Source organism: Pinus tabuliformis, chromosome 4_2, assembly GCF_031772625.1.
Source record: "Pinus tabuliformis cultivar Carrire ecotype Pingquan chromosome 4_2, CPIR1, whole genome shotgun sequence".
NCBI lineage: Eukaryota > Viridiplantae > Streptophyta > Pinopsida > Pinales > Pinaceae > Pinus > Pinus tabuliformis.
This window is the reverse complement of record NC_142304.1, coordinates 534,578,308-534,596,009: the sequence shown is the minus strand read 5'-3', so window position 1 is coordinate 534,596,009 and position 17,702 is coordinate 534,578,308.

Here is a 17,702-nt window from a genome sequence, read left to right as displayed (position 1 = left end):
AATTTTTGGACAGAATTATTTTCTTGTCTTGGTACTCAGTTAGCTCATAGCTCATCTTATCATCCTCAATCTGATGGGCAAACTGAGATAGTCAACAAATGTTTGGAAGGATATCTTCGTTGCTTTGTATCTGATAAACAGACACAATGGGTCAAATGCTTGCCTCTGGCTGAATGGTGGTATAACACTTCCTTTCATACAGCAACAAAAATGACCCCATTTATGGCACTTTATGGGTATCAACCACCATCCAACACATCATATTTAAGAGAAAATTCTAAGGTTCAGGCAGTGGAACATCACATCGAACATCAACAACAAGTCCTCCAACTCTTAAAGGATGACCTCGTGTTGGCACAGAATAGAATGAAACAACAGGCAGATCAACATCGCAGTGAAAGAAGTTTTGATGTAGGTGATTGGGTATTCCTACGGCTACAACCATATAAGCAAATGTCCCTCAAGCAAGCTAAGAAGGATAATAAATTATCACCAAAGTATTATGGTCCGTACAAGGTGTTGCAAAAGATTGGTACTATGGCATACAAATTGGAGCTTCCTGCAGCTTCTAGATTGCACCCAGTTTTCCATGTTTCATGCTTAAAGAAGTGTTACACTAAAAAATGTCACCATGACTATTTTCAGTTAGTATGGCTCCATCAACTATCATACTATCCTCCTTGGCAAGTCTCATGCCTCTACTTTCCATGTCAAACTCCAAGAAAGAGAGAAAAGTCATTTAAAGTCAAATTATCTCTGGTACGCAGTTTCTCTTAGCCTTACCTGCGTGTACGCAACCCAAGTTCACATTACCTGTGTACTTGTACACTCTGTCTGTAAAGCAATGGTTGCGTACTCCTGTAAAGGTCAAAAGGCGCAAGTTTCACTCCAAAAAAGTTACTTGTGGTCATTTCTAGAGCATTCTAGAAGCTTGTTTGACGTGTATGGAGCGCCTCCAGATGGTTCATGTATCCCTATGGAAGAGGAACTTATCCCATCAAGATGGGAGCTAACCCACCTAAAGAGGGGCTTATCCCATTGATGGTGGACCTGATTAACTTCCTCTACAGCATTATAAATACATGCATTGGGCCAGAGGGAGGAGAGGTTGAAAGCTTAACATTCCTAAGGGTAGATGCTGCTGAGATTAGGACTTCCTTGTAGAAGCTTGTGAGGAGAGATTGTCATCCTTTCTTGTTTCATTTGGAAGTGGGTGAGCTGGTCAAAGTAAAGGAAAACTCTTGCTGGACCCTGGGAGGAACTTGCACAACACCAAGGCTCAGGTTGTAATGGTTTCTTTTGTTTCCTATTAATACAAATAAGTCCATTCTTCTCAACAATTTGTTATTTATGAGTTGTTTCATATACTCCTTGGTCTGTATGTTAAATATGTTTTCTTTTATGAGATATTCAGGTGCTATTTAATCGTTTGATTGTTAGTGAATGCAGGTTTCGAAGAGAAGGAGGAGCTCATCCGGATCGACGAGGCTGGACTACTACAACAGCGTTGGGTTACAGGTAGGATCTAAACACTTGATTTCTTGTATGATAAATGCATATTTAGAGAAGGATTGCTCTTAATTGTCTTGTTTGTCACTAGAAAGCCTTAAGCTTCTAGGGAGGTTGGTTGTGTCCGCACCATCGACTCTTTCCACATGACAAAATGGCGACTCCACTGGGGAACTCCATTGATGTGAATGTTTTTTCCTTTGTTTGAAACTTTGATCTGAGAAAAGTCTTTTTCTTTCTGGTTTTTGGTTGTCTGACTATGTGTTTGGGTGGGCTAGCTTAGGGTTAAATTAGTTTTTTGTTTTTCTTAGTTTTGCTAGAAGTACGCAGCCTCTGAGTTTAGCATAGTGTGTACTTGTACGCACTGTGACTATGTGCACAGAGCGTACCCGCACCTGTGTAAACAGGTTGCCTGCGTACCCTGTCAAAATTGAGAAAATTTCAATTTTCTCCTTTTTGCTTCTTAGATTTTGTTTTTAATTTGTTTTTTCCACCCAGATCCACTGGTTACCTGCCACAAATCTTCATCTAGGCTTGTTTCATTGGCATTCCTGCTCTAAGCTTTCATCAATTGGGTGTTTTGAGTCTCTTTCTTGAGAAATTCTTGATTTGTTTTCCTTTGGTCATTACTTGGAGGTTTCTCTCAGTCCTTTCACAATTTTGCATCTTTTTTCTTTTGTTTTTGCAAAAAAATTTCCCCCTCATTCGCCGGGGGGGGCTAAATTGTGTTTGAGTGTTAATCACCTTTGAGTGTTTTTATTTTTGATCTTTGGAACTCTCACCCAATTTTCTCGACTTGCACTTGATTGGTTCTTAGATTACATTAGAATCATCTTGTGTTTGAGAATTCTCTTGCATAGATCACATTTGCATAATTAGAATTCTCATTTTCCGAATATTAATGAAAATGTGCATAGATTACATTTGCATACTTTCCAAGTGAATTGTGCATAGATTACAATTGCATAGTTTACATTCTGAAAAATCAATCGTAGATTTAGATCAGCTTTCTTTGATTTGAATTTACACAAAAATAAAAATAAAAAAAATGGTTTGGAATTGATTTGCATTAGTTTTTCTTGATAAAATTAGTGCATTAGAGAATTTGTTGTATTTTCTCTTAGTGATCAATTTTTTGCATTGTTGGAAGTGAATGGAAACTCTCTCCTTGCTTTAATTAGGATTCATCGAATTGAAAAGATCACATTATCATATTCGATTGCATTCAGTTGAGTCGGGTCATAACACCATTGGTTTCATATCCATTTACCCATTTGAGTAATAACAGCCTTAATAACACAGCGCTTAATTAAAATTCATCTAGTAATTTTTACATTTCTAGGGCTCTGAAACACCAATATAGATCAGGCTAGTGTCTTGGAGTAGGAGAGTAATTAACTCTCCAAGACAGCAAAACCAAACAAGTAGCTCATCTTGCGGTAGGATAAATCCAGCTGTTACATTTATGCTCTGGGAAAGCTCCTTTTAAAGGAGAAGCACGAGACCGTGTCCGAACCAGTGAGGGGATCAATCCTCCTTCATTGGGAAAGACGCCAGATACGCACGTATTACAAACGGTAAACCTCGGATTATTGTCGAGGAGCTTGGGGTCACTTGTCGGTAAACCTTGGATTATTGTCAAGGAGCCGGCAAGGGGATTGAGCTTGTTACTCTGCCCTTGCGTGCTATCGGGTCGTAGACTGTTCCCCCAGGTGTATTTGTTGCTATTGGTGACCTTAGTGACCATTATCTTTAGGGTTCTACCCAAGGTGATGGTGGAGGGAAGATCCCACTGTACCTGGAGCAGACGTCGGCTAGACTCACTTGGATTTTCTGGGGGGTTCACTTCACTCGAGACGGTTAAAGTGGAGGAACTTGGTCCAGTCTATTCATTAAGCAGGTTGCCGGGGTAACTGTTCCACCCGCCACTTCTGTACTGAATTCTGCGATGTTGGATTTCATCACCAACTAGTGTTTTTGGTCCGGAAGGTTACTGTTTGTGTGTGGTTTGACTCCTAGATTTGATAGCGCGTGTTAATTTGTTTGTTTTTACTTTTAGAGACCATAGGTGTGAATTGTGAATTTTAATTGTTAGGTGTGAATTGTGAATTGTTAAGTTTAGTTTTAAATTGTTAATAAAATTCACTGAAGTTGAATATAATGGAAAATGTTCCAGAATTTACCAACCTAGGAACCCCTCCTAACGAGAATCCTAGTACTTTTCCTTACTTTGGAAATGTTGGTCCTCCTTATATGGCTACTTTGTCATTACCTGGATTTACAATAGGTTTACCGATATGGTTATTTTCAACTTCGTTGGCCCAAAATACTCCAATTGTTCCATCTCAACCGGATGCTTCACCTCAACAGAGTTTACCATCTCAACATCACCAACCTTCTGTTGACCCTTTACCTTCTTCGCCTAATTTTTCTTCCTCCATTTCTTCCTCTTCGCCTAGTAAAAGCCTTGATGCTAGTAACCAGGAGGCTAAGAAGAAGAAGAAAGTGAAGAAGAAGAAGAAGAAGAAGAAAAAGCAAGATAAGAAAGAAGTCAACCAACCAACCACGACTGTAAGTGTTAGTTGTGTTGAGGAAAACTCTGACATGCATCGTAAACCCAAATACCCTTGCAGGCTTTGTAAGGGTGACCACTTCCTTGTCAATTGTCCTGGTATTCCAAAGGTCTTGGAAGTATGGTCAAAACAATCTCATCAACTTTCCATTGATCCATCAACCAGTGATAGTCAGGTTCCTGGGAAAAAGGGTAAAGTTAGGTTTCCTTGTAAGTTATGCAAAGGGAGTCATCAAACTCACATTTGCCCTCACATGGATGAAGCCTCAACATTGTTGGAAAGCCTTACTGTTCCACAGCAAGAATTTCCAACTGGTTACCGTAAACTTTCTCCCAACCTACCGTCAACTGACGGAGTGATTGATCTAAATTCAAGTTCGGTCGATCACACTCTTCCATTGGAGAGTGAAACTCATGTCACTCAGGTTGATGATCCACTAGTTGATCAAGTGGTCGATTCAATTTCACATTCGATCGATCCCACTTTCCCTTTAGAGAGTGAACTTCGTACCACTCAAGTTCTTCTTGTTACATCAGATTCTTCTATGCCGGGGGGCATTTCACCTGTTTCTACAGAACCCCCTCCAAGTACTGAGGTCTTTTCCTTTGATTGGAATAGACTGACAGAACCTCGTCTTCCTTCCTCCATCCCTTTCCAAATCATTGTCAAGGCTGGCGGTAGGGACATACATCGTACTCAGGTAGATGAAGGTGCTTCTGTTAGTATTTTATCCTCAACTGTTTGGAAAGCTTTGGGTTCCCCTCAGCTTGCGCCTATTACGCAGAATCTGAAAGCTTTTAACAGAACCATTAGTGAACCTTTAGGGATCCTTCCTAAGTTTTCTCTTACCTTGGAAGGTAAAACTGTCTGTATTGATCTTATGGTAGTTCAAGGTCCCTTGGATTTCAATTTACTCCTTGGGCGAGACTATGTTTATGCAATGAAAGCTGTCGTATCGACACTCTTTCGCGTGATATCTTTCCCTCACAATGGCTGTATTGTGACTGTAGACCAGCTTTCATTCCCTAGTCTTGTTTCAATTACCAATAATATGACACCCCTGAATGTTCCTGATTCTAAAGTGGTATCTACCCCGCCACGGGTTAATTATGTGGCAACTGGTCCCATGTTTTCAGTTACCGATGTAAGTGAGCCTCTCACTGTTTGCTCATCTTCCTTTGATTTAGATCCGGTAATTGACATGGAAAACTCTATGGGATTACTTGAACACGATGTTCTTATCCCTTTTGAGTCCATTGACATGTGTTCCTTCCAGAGAACTATTCTTCCTTCTGATGAAGACCTCTTGGAAGCCATGATCAAGGTGTGTCCATTGACATGTCTTTCTTCCAGTTGGAAGTCATGATCAGTGAGCACGAGGAAAGTTCTTTTTACTGAGTCAACCTCATTAAAAAATGAATCAGTGGGTTCGAGGATAGTTTGTTCCTCTCTCAACCTCGTTAAAAAATGAAATTGGATTTTACGAGGAAAGTTCCTTTTACTGAGTCAACCTCGTTAAAAAATGAATTAGTGTGTGTGAGGAAAGTTCCTTTTACTGTGTCAACCTCGTTAAAAAATGAATCAGTGTGTACGAGGATAGTTTTTTCCTGTATCAACCTCGTTAAAAAATGAAACAGGCTTCCATGATGATAGTTCTTTTACTGAGTCAACCTCATTAAAAAATGAATCAGGTAGATTTTAGGATATGTAGGTAGATTGTAGAAAGTAGGGTTTTGAGGATAGTTCCTGTTACTGAGTCAATCTCGTTAAAAAATGAATCAGGTTTGAGGATAGTTCCTGTTACTGAGTCAACCTCGTTTAAAAAATGAATTAGATATGAGGATAGTTCTTTTCTTGTGTCAACCTCCTTAAAAATGAAACAACTCCCTTTTCAAGTTAAATATTGAAAGTAAACCTTCATTCCATCCATCTGGTTGAATGCAATGGAGCCTGGGGGGCATGTACCTCACTTTGCATCATTATACTGGGGGCATGTGAAATTTTTGAGCATAGTTCCTTGTCTTGTGTCAAGCTCGTTAAAAAATGAAACAAGGGTAGGTTAAGTAGGTAAATTGTAGAGAGTAGTCATGAGCATAGTTCTTTGTCTTGTGTCAAGCTCATTAAAAAATGAATCAAGGATTTTAGAGCACAGTTCCTTGTCTTGAGTCAAGCTCGTTAAAAAACGAATCAAGGTTTTTTAGAGTAAAGTTTTTTATTAGGTAGATTGTAGAGAGTAGTTATGAGCATAGTTCCTTATCTTGTGTCAAGCTCGTTTAAAAAATGAAACAAGGGTTTTGAGGATAGTTCTTTTCTTGTGTCAACCTCACTAAAAATGAAACAACTCCCACAAGTCTTTCCAAGATCTTGAAAGTAAAGCTTCATTCCATCCACCTCATTGAATGCAATGAAGCTTGGGGGGCATGTACCTCGTTTTGCGTCATTATGCTGGGGGCATGTGAACTTATAACAAGCATAGCTTTTTGTTTCAAGCTTGCGTAAACATGAAACCGAATCCGAGCATAGTTCTTTTCCTGTGTCAAGCTCATTTAAAAAATGAAACAAATCCTCCTCTACTTGAGTCGAGAGTTTGACTAGATCTCATAAATGTTAAGTTGTATATTTAGGTTAGTTATTTCAGTTTTTGCATAATTTTCTTACGGTTTTAGGTCAAGTCTTTCAAATGATCTCGTAACTCAACCTTCATTTCATCCAACTGGTTGAATGAAATGAAGTTGGGGGGGCATGCGCTCTAGCAGTTATGCTTAGGGGGCATCAAGCACAATTTTCCCTCTGTTTCAAGCTTGTGTAAAAATGAAACTACTTTGAAGCATAGTTTTCTCTGTTTCAAGCTTTTGTAAAAATGAAACCTATTTCGAGTCAATTTCAGTTATTTTCAAGAATCGTTAAACTCATGAAAATCTCGAGATTATTTTGCTATTTTTTCTCGTAAAACAAATGAAAATGCTGAGTTCTTTCCGTCTTTTCCTGCTCGTAAATTAAATTGAAAGTCGGCCATATGAGTACATTTTTATCCCTTTTTCGAACTCGTTAAAACTTACGAAAAAGTGAAAACCATGAGTACGTTTTTATCATTTTTTCGAACTCGTTAAAACTTACGAAAAAGTGAAACCTCAGAGTCATCTTTTAAGCCCTTTTCTGACTCCTAAAACATGAAAAGATTGCCGAGCGTTTCTTTTACACTCGTTAAAACGGAATTAAAAGACGGTCCTCTTATAGCCCTTTTCTGACTGTAAAACAGGAAAAGATTGCCAGGTTTTTGTCGTTTCAAACTCGATACTGGAAATAAAACAACGTGTCCTTGATCGCTTTTTACTTTTCAGGTCAGAGGCACTAATCATGAAAGTACTCCTTGGTCGCAAGATCAAGCGGTTCTCTCAAGTATTATTTTATACTTTTTCGGGCTTGGGAGACACAAATTTACGAAAAAGTTCAACCCTGGAGTCTTCTTTAGTTTTTTCAGACTCTCTAAAATTGAAAAACGCCGAGTTTCTCCTATATTGGACTCGTTAAAATTTCACAGTAAAGGACCTGTTCGATTACAAACAGGAACGAACCACTCCTTCTTAGGGTTCGAATCTAAACTAAGTTGGACTCATCCGAAGGATGAGCTTATAATCAAGCATATGTTATCCTCCTCAAGCTTGTAAAAAATAAAGAGGTACTTGCCAGAAATGGTGGGGGAAAAGAGAGAAGAATGAACCTATTTGTTATCCTTTGTCACAGAAGAACCTTACTACCACTCTTGAACACGACACTTTTCATTCACCTGGGTTGGGAAATCCTTTGTCTTAAAGTTGATTAAAACCACTTTGAAAGTCTTCAACCGTTTCTGGGTATTAACTTTGGGTCAATCGTCGCCAAGCCATCTGTCGTGTCGTTATGTGTTCAAGAGGTCTCTGCAAATAAACCATTCATATGCAAAATACTTGTCATCCATTTTTGACCATCCCTGAGTCAGTCCTTACAGCAACATTTCTTCAACTTGAACTATGATTTCGCGTTGTGGGCTTGCCTGCAACGAGTCGCTTTCTATCGACATCAGCACATTATCTAGAGAGATGACTTAGAAATCGTCAGTACCTTGAAGTCTGCATGCATCAATGGTAGGTTTCTCGCCTTTGACGACAGTTTACATCATTGACTTTCGATCGAAGGATTCCATGACGTGTTCGACATCAACTCATTCATTCACATCTCATGGATTGTACTGGGTACTTTGAGAACCATTGACATCACTGGTGGTCCCTCTCATACTTGTTAACGGTTTACATCATTGACTGGTAATCAAGTGGTTTCTACCATGTTCGACATCAACTCATTTATTCGCATGGATAGAATCGTACCAATTCGGGAAGTAGAAATGAAGACCCTGGATCTAGTTTCCACCATCCAGGCTACGAGGAGTTTTGTATTCATTGTATAAGTAGACTAACTATAAACAGATGGCTGCATCCATACTATTTCTACATGAGTCTATGATTATGATGTACTGCAAAATCATTCCTGTATCAGAGCAGTAGTTAGATTGTTAGTTAAAGTTTTCAATCTGAGTATGGGAATACCTACCTCAGCGATGATATCATCTTATATATGTATTTTGTGTTGAATATTTTCAGGTTCTGACCAGGCTCTCCACAAGATAATCCTTGAAATGATAAAGTACTTCACCCTTCCTAGATGATTTGAAACCCTAAATCTACTTCAGGCTTCGCACTTTAGGGGGCAATCTGTTACACTAAAAAATGTCACCATGACTATTTTCAGCTAGTATGGCTCCATCAACTGTCATACTATCCTCCTTAGCAAGTCTCATGCCTCTGCTTTCCATGTCAAACTCCAAGAAAGAGAGAAAAGTCATTTAAAGTCAAATTATCTCTGGTACGCAGTTTCTCTTAGCCTTACCTGCGTGTACGCAACCCAAGTTCACATTACCTGCATACTTGTACGCTCTGTCTGTAAAGCAATGGGTGCATACTCCTGTAAAGGTCAAAAGGCGCAAGTTTCACTCCAAAAAAGTTACTTGTGGTCATTTCTAGAGCATTCTAGAAGCTTGTTTGACGTGTATGGAGCGCCTCCAGATGGTTCATGTATCCCTATGGAAGAGGAACTTATCCCATCAAGAGGGGAGCTAACCCACCCAAAGAGGGACTTATCCCATTAATGGTGGACCTGGTTAACTTCCTCTACAGCACTATAAATACATGCATTGGGCCAGAGGGAGGAGAGGTTGAAAGCTGAACATTCCTAAGGGTAGATGCTGCTGAGATTAGGACTTCCTTGTAGAAGCTTGTGAGGAGAGATTGTCATCCTTTCTTGTTTCATTTGGAAGTGGGTGAGCTGGTCAAAGTAAAGGAAAACTCTTGCTGGACCCTGGGAGGAACTTGCACAACACCAAGGCTCAGGTTGTAATGGTTTCTTTTGTTTCCTATTAATACAAATAAGTCCATTCTTCTCAACAATTTGTTATTTATGAGTTGTTTCATATACTCCTTGGTCTGTATGTTAAATATGTTTTATTTTATGAGATATTTAAGTGCTATTTAATCGTTTGATTGTTAGTGAATGCAGGTTTCGAAGAGAAGGAGGAGCTCATCCGGATCGACGAGGCTGGACTACTACAATAGCGTTGGGTTACAGGTAGGATCTAAACACTTGATTTCTTGTATGATAAATGCATATTTAGAGAAGGATTGCTCTTAATTGTCTTGTTTGTCACTAGAAAGCCTTAAGCTTCTAGGGAGGTTGGTTGTGTCCGCACCATCGACTCTTTCCGCATGACAAGAAGGTTATAGGCGACAAGCTCCCAGTTCAAACAATATTGCCAGAACTTGACGAGGAAGGAAAAATTATATTGGAACCGGAAGCAGTTATAAAAACAAGAACTCGACAGCTACGAAATTGATCAATTTCAGAGTACCTTATCAAGTGGAAGAACTTATCAGCTGAAGATTCCACATGGGAGGATGAGAATTTTATGCAGAAGTATCCAGAACTACTCAAGCGTTGAGGACAACACTTTTTTGGAGAGGGGCATGTTGGGTCCCTATAATACTAGTGATTACCCCATTACTATTGTAGTTATACCCCTTATTTATATTGTTGTGCCCCCATTGCCCCCATATTGTTATTAATGTGCCCATAGAATCCCTCTATTGTTATTTTTGTGGCTTTATATTATTATTGCTAGGTCAACTGGATTATATTGTGACTCCTTAGACTCCTATATATAGAAAGGAGGTTCTGTCATTTGTATCATCCAAGAATTGTTCATTTATGTAATGTAAAGGAGGTTGCCCCCTCGAAGAGGCTGAATTCTAAGGCGTTGATCTATCTTTTCTATCTTTTCTTGAGCTGGTTTCATAACACTTTATATTCTTGGCTTTTGGATGGTTTGTTCACTTATCTTTCCATTTCTGGTGATCTTCTCCGTGACCATTTTCCAACCAAAACTTAGTCAAAATTTTCCAAAACCATTAACAAATGAAGGACCCAACAATTTAAAGGGAGAAACAAGAAGTTATGTATCATATTGTTGACATTCATGAGATAGTTACCAGTGTTTTAAAAAAAAAGTTTCATGATAACTCCTTCATAACTCAGATATATTTCCCATGGTTCTAAACTTGATCGAGCACCACATTATGTTAAGATGAACTATGTTTTTAAATAATAATTCAAGAATAAGGCCTTAATCTTCATGCATCTTGTCATTATGTAAAGAGTTCCATAAAATATGGATGACTAAACCAAATGAAATTCATACTCTTCAAAAGGAATTTTGCAAAATCCTAAAGTTATCTTATAGTTGGTCATTTTGTGAGAGAAATAGGATTTAATTTTTTTTTGCCTATATGTGTTGGTTAAAAGGGAATATTAAGGAGGCTATCCATGTTATGTGATATAATGCAACTAGGCACATGTTTCAACAAATGATTCTTGTCAACATTTATGGGCTCATACATATGATTGATTGCACACTATGATTATGGTCTCTTATCATTGTAATTGCAAGGCGGTAGGGTTAATGAGTCTGGTGGTGGATTTGTGAGGTGGCATGGACATAGACTCCATGAAATAATGTTGATGGAAAGGTGCATTAACACCATTAGCTTTGTAGCTAGCCCATATTGGAATTCATTATGGTGTATTTTGAAATGGATTCACTATTGTTTATTTTTCATCAGGCTGGAGCTTTGTTACTCAAAATGTTTGAATCTGTAAATAATTTGGAACCACACTAAGGTAGATAGTTGCTCAACAACTTAAATCATGATGATCAATATTCACACTAGTTAAGGATAATGATTTTGTAGTTTAACAATTCAATTACTAATTTTTATTTTTATTTTATTACATGTTAAATATGGTGTGGACATATTATATATTATTTTGGATACTTTATTTCCCCGCTTCATTCTTTCACTAAGAAGATGAGATTGTATGCCTTTAAGATATTGAATTTGATATGATGGGTTCCCTCTACCATTATCAAATGAAATAAAAATATTATGTGGAGTGATGATAGTATTCCATGTTTTCCTTACATGTATTCATACTTTCACTTTTTGTACTTCCCTCCTTTCTCAGCTCACCCAATTCAAATATTAATGGATGTGTTTAAAGAATATGCAATAGGTTCGAACCATTGTTAAATAAATAAATCTATGTTGAATGCAAAGTCAGTTTTCCAAAGAAAATGAATGGTTGAAGGATGGCTATATGCGATGTTTGGATTGTGTATAGTTAAAATTATACATGAATTAATTCCAAGTTAAATACTTAAAACTTTGGTTGGAATCATATGTGATGGAATGTATAGTTCTGGGCTTATTCCATGTTTTCCTTATATGTATTCATACTTTCACTTTTTGTACTTCCCTCCTTTCTTAGCTCACTTAATTCAAATATTAATGGATATGTCTAAAGAATATGTAGTAGGTTTGAACCATCGTTAAATAAATAAATATATGTTGAATGCAAAGTCAGTTGTCCAAAGAAAATGAATGGTTGAAGGTTAGCTATATGCAATGTTTAGATTCTGTATAGTTAAAATTATACAGGCATTAATTCCAAGTTAAATACTTAAAACTCTAGTTGAAATCATATGTGATAAAATGTATAGTTTTGGGCTTAAGTACAGACTATTTATTGTTATTAACTATATAAAACCCTAACACATATAACATCCCATTTGAAAGGAAAATCACATGTTTGTGAGTGAAACCTTGACCCATAGGTAAATATATCATATGTAACATATATTATGGAACCGTGACTTAAAATGAGTTAACTAATATTGATTTCGGTTCGAACCTAGTTCATAACTCAAGTCAAAATTAGAAATTATTTCGAAAATTTTATATTAGAATCCTAGCACTTAACTATATGCTAAGAAAATAAAAGGAAAGTGATGACAAAGTGGTTGATTTATATTAATATGATTTCTTGGTTAAATTGATTTTAAACTAAATATCAAAAGAGAATGGTATAATATATGAAATCCAGGTTTTTTATTATATAAAATACTTAAGTTTTATGAGTATTATAACATAATTGGTAATAATACTTTGTGAAAAGAAATAATTAAAGGAAGCATATTAAACATGGATCATGCATTTATTGTGTTTGTTTCTATATGTTATTATATTTGTTTAAGAAATGAATGTTATGGACATTTCAAATTTAAAAAGATAAAAAATTTAAAAATATATATATTGGAAGGCTATTCAAACATATATCAACCTTTGGAAAATTTAAAAATATATATATTGGAAGGCTATTCAAACATATATCAACCTTTGGAATGTTTTTGAAAGATAAAATGAGGATTTGAACTACTAATATGGAATTTACATACCATCTCATACATTAACTTTACATATACCATTTCATATACATAAATATTATTATATAATTCTTATTTTCCATTTGAATATTATGTTAAATAATAATTTATATTACATAAGTGTCATATGTATTCCATCGTGCTTTCACTTTCTATTTTCCTAAATTTGATATCCCTTATCCAAACCATCGTTGAAGGTTACTGACATTGTTTACTGAAGGATATATAAGAGAGTGGTTTGATTTCTTTCTTTTATGAAAAGAAAGTTCAAAGAATAATTGAAATTTTGTGCTATGATGTTTGATGATATATCTAGTGATACATAGAAAATTTTGGATGCAAACAAAGTTATTTGAGTTGTTCTTCATCTCCATAATTTTTTTCCTTTTATATTCCTTAAATGCTTTGTATTATTTATTATAATATGGGATTTTTTTAATATATTTAATAAATTTTAGTGAATTTTGTTTTACTACATTTAGTATTATTCATTCTAGCATAATGATTGAACTGGTGAATGTTGTAGATGATATTTTTCAATAGAGGTAATAAGGGAAATAGGAGAGGTAGAGGAAGAAGGAAAAACATAGTTTGGAAAGACGATATAAACAAGATAATAAGATTATCCATCTACTTTGATGCCAACTCTAAAGAGTTAAACAAACTTATACAAACTAGTCATATTGATCTTGGAGGCCAACATGTCTTACCTTCTCCCTTCACTCAACATGATGACCATTTACAACCACCTCCCAGTATCATGGATAATCTGAGCCTACTCAGTATCCCATGCATGATGGGTGGGATAACAACACTATGTATCCTCCTTCTTATATTTTCCATTGCCCCAACAAGTGTGATAAATGTTTATGATTATAATGATGATGAATTTAATGATTTATATTTTTCCATATATGTCATAATTATATGTATTATACTACCATTTCCAACAACCGCTAAAACAAATATCACATATATAATAACAACGGTTTTCTACAAACATCCAAAAATTGATATGGGAATGTCTAAAAATTTTAAGCATGTACCTCATTTTGGTTCTCATCATAAATTACATGTGCTAGTATTGAAAGTGTTCAGCCCCCATGTCTTCATCTTCTTGCCACAACCCTAGAACCATGTGAATGCCTTCCTTAGATAGCATGTCTACAACTCCATTTCATTCCCTGTAAATTTGCATGCATGTAAAGGAGATAAAGGTATGCTTCAATCTTAGAAAATCCTCCAAAATGTGGTCAAGGAAAATTTTTCGGCATTGTTGAGTCTCATTAACCCAATTCACCACCATCAAAGAGTCACCAAAAATTTGAAGTTGTTCAAAGCCTTTCTCTTAAGTAAAGGATATAAGGCATCTGCAAGCTAATAGTTCTTCCTTGTTTTTTGATCCACTAGCCAAACCCATCTTGACATGGAAAGCGTGATGCTAGAATAAATGTAGAACAACCCCCCACCCATAAAGAAAATCAGCACCCTGAGAAACTCCTATAAAATAACCCCAAGGAATAGTAACATCAGGTTCCTATTGAATAGTAGTCCTCCCACAGGCTGGCACCTTTGATTGTCAGAAATGTGAAAGGATAACCAAACCTTCAACAACTATCATTTTTTGATAGGATGATAGATTTTTGAAAATATCTCTATTCCTTGATATTAACCACATGCTCCAACTAACAATTACTGGAAGGGCTCTAAAATATTTAGTAGCCATGTTTTGAACCCAATATTCCCATAATTCAATAAAATGAAGTTCCTCCACTTATAATCTAGACATAAAAGAGCCCTACAGGTCGGCAAAACTTATTTTTTAAAAGGACAGTTATTTTGCATAGGTCACACCATCCCAGACCAATCTTGTGCCTTCTCTACATAACATCCCATATAGGAACTTTTTTCTCAATGATACACCAAATCAAAATTAGAGACTTTGAAGGACATTTCAACTTCAAGAGAACATTCCACCACCAAACAATGTCAACATTTTGTGCTATCCCATTTAAATGGATATATCACAACTTGGGGGTATAAGAACCATGGAGAGAGTGAGCCCATATTATATCATCCTCTCAATGAGATAATCTAATGTGAGATAAAAACAAAGCATCCAAGCAGCTAGACCATTCCTCTTGAAATTCCTCCCAAATATTTAAATCTATAACGAAAGTTAACCTTGATGCCAAAGAGTTCTTTGAATAGGGTTGTTTATATGAGAAATTCTAGAAAAAACTTGATCTCTAAGAATTTTAAGGAGGGCTTGTGATAGTCTATGTTTTTCCCTACAACTTGGCCAAGGGTCAACACCTAATGTACCTTATTCCCATTCTTCATCCTCCAGGCTATCCCTAATGCAATCAGCTCAAAAGAATTAATTACAACCCACCAAACAATAGAAATATTCTTACATGGATTTTATATTAGCCACACCCAATCCACCGAGTAAGGAACTATGTATTTCTGAAGAAAAACCATAGTCCAGAATATATGAGGGGATAAAAACCTCCAAACACTTTTTTCTACAAGGGATTTTGAGAACAAAAAATTATTTTTGAGCCCCTATCCACCCAGCAACTTTGGTACAACAAGATGATTCCATTTGACCCAAGGAAGGACAAATTTATCATGACAACCTTCCCACAAAAACTTGAAACAAATCCTTTTGGATTTTTCCAAAACACCCTTTATAATCCAATCCAAGGACATCAAATAAATCAGGATAGCTTCAAGAACTTATTTTATCAAAACTAGTCTGCTTTCTCTATATAACCACCTAAAACTCCAGCAAGTGATTCTTTTCTCAAGTTTGGATAGTAACCAAAGCCAATCTTCTTCTTTTGTAACATTTCTACATCATCTAGAAACTTAGATACTTTAAGTTATCCTACAAATCATTTATCTCAAAAAGAAAAATTGTTTTGATATGAAGGATCTCATGTTCCTCCATATTGTGAAAATATATGGTGGACTTTCTTGCATTGATAACCATACCTGTGGCTTCCCAAAAATATCAAGTATCTCAAGAAAAATTTGGACATCTCTTATCAAACCATAACAAAATATAAGCATCAACAAAAATAAATTGTGTAATTGTAAGAGTATGAGCAAGAATCACACCTTGAAATTCACCTCTCCTCTTTTCCATCGATAACATGCGAATAAGACTCTTAGCCATAAGTAAAAAAAGGAGTGGAGACAAAGGAAAACCTTGTCTCAAGCCTCTATAAGCATGAAATAATTTCAAAGTATAGCCATTTACCATAATGACAAAGGAGACAGACTTTAGATAGCTCATGATCCAATTAATAAAGGAACTTCAAAACCCACGAGTCAAACGAAGTTTGATGAACAACCAATTTACATGAAAATATTCCTTTGAGAGGTCAAATTTAATAACAACACCTTTTTCCATCTAATATTTTACACTATGCATCCCTTCTTAAGAAACTCCAACTGCTTCATGCATTTATCTCCCCTCAAGAAAACCAATTTTTTCATTTGGAATGGTTTTTGAAAGTATAGGATTAATCATTATAGCTCTCACCTTTGATATTAAATTATATACAAAGTTTCATAAATAAATAGGTTGAAATTCTTCAAAGGATGAAGGATTTTCCACCTTATGGATGAGGGCTATGAAAGTGTAGTTAAAAGTTTCCAAAACCCTACCCTTGCAGCAAGACTCATTTACAACTCTTAATAGATCTTTTCCAATCAAATCATAAAACCCTAAAAAAAAAAACCCATACATCGAGCCCCATGCTTTTGTCTTTTTGGAAGCTAAAAAGCACCACCTTCAACTCATCCTCAAACACTTCCTCCATAAGATTTTTTTTCTTCCTCCATAATAAATCTTGGAAAGAATTGAACCACTTTGATAACTTCTGCAATATTAACCCCCCTTGGGCTCCCTGAAGAGAATTTGAAAATGGTCCCTCCTGAGAGTAGATAGGCCTCTAAATCTTGAGATCACACGCTGCTCCTAATCCTCCATGTTCCAAATTGTGTTATTCATTTTTTTCCTTTTGCATAGGCATGAAAAAACTCAGTGTTCTCATAACCACAGTCTAGCTAGACTTCTTTTATGTTTAAATACCAAGTATCCTCCTTATTATCTAGAATATTCTTCCTTTTAGCTTCAAGTTTGCTTATCTCCTCTATGTACTCCTAAGAGAAAAATCCCTCTTCCCTTCATTCCGAAAAATCCACAATTTTGTATTCCACATCCACCAAGTCTTCCTCCTCCCTTCTACAATCATCTACAATAAATTGCATCCCACTCCACAATCAGATAATTGATATGTTTCAGTTTGGCCTCAAATTTTCTGGCATTAGACAAACAAAAATGTGCATTAAAAGAACTCCAATAATCTCTGAATAATGATAGGAAACTCTCATCTTTTAACCAACTATAATTCATCTTGAAAGGACTAGTAGGCTTATAATTATTCCCTTTCAACTCTAATAATATAGGGGAGTGATCAGATTCACCACCAGAGCCTACCCATTGATGAAGAAGAGGGAACCTATGCACCAAAGGTTCCACAACCATAAACGTATCCAATCTTTTCACCACATGCCCTTCACCTACAAGATGGTTCCTCCATGTGGATTTTAACTTAATAAGTTTTAGATCAATCAACTTCCTTGCATCAATTATGTGAGAAAAGAAATTAGTGAGAGTATCAACTTGGGCACGAAGACCCTACTATTCAGTGACTCCTAGAGAGTAATTTAAGTCTCCT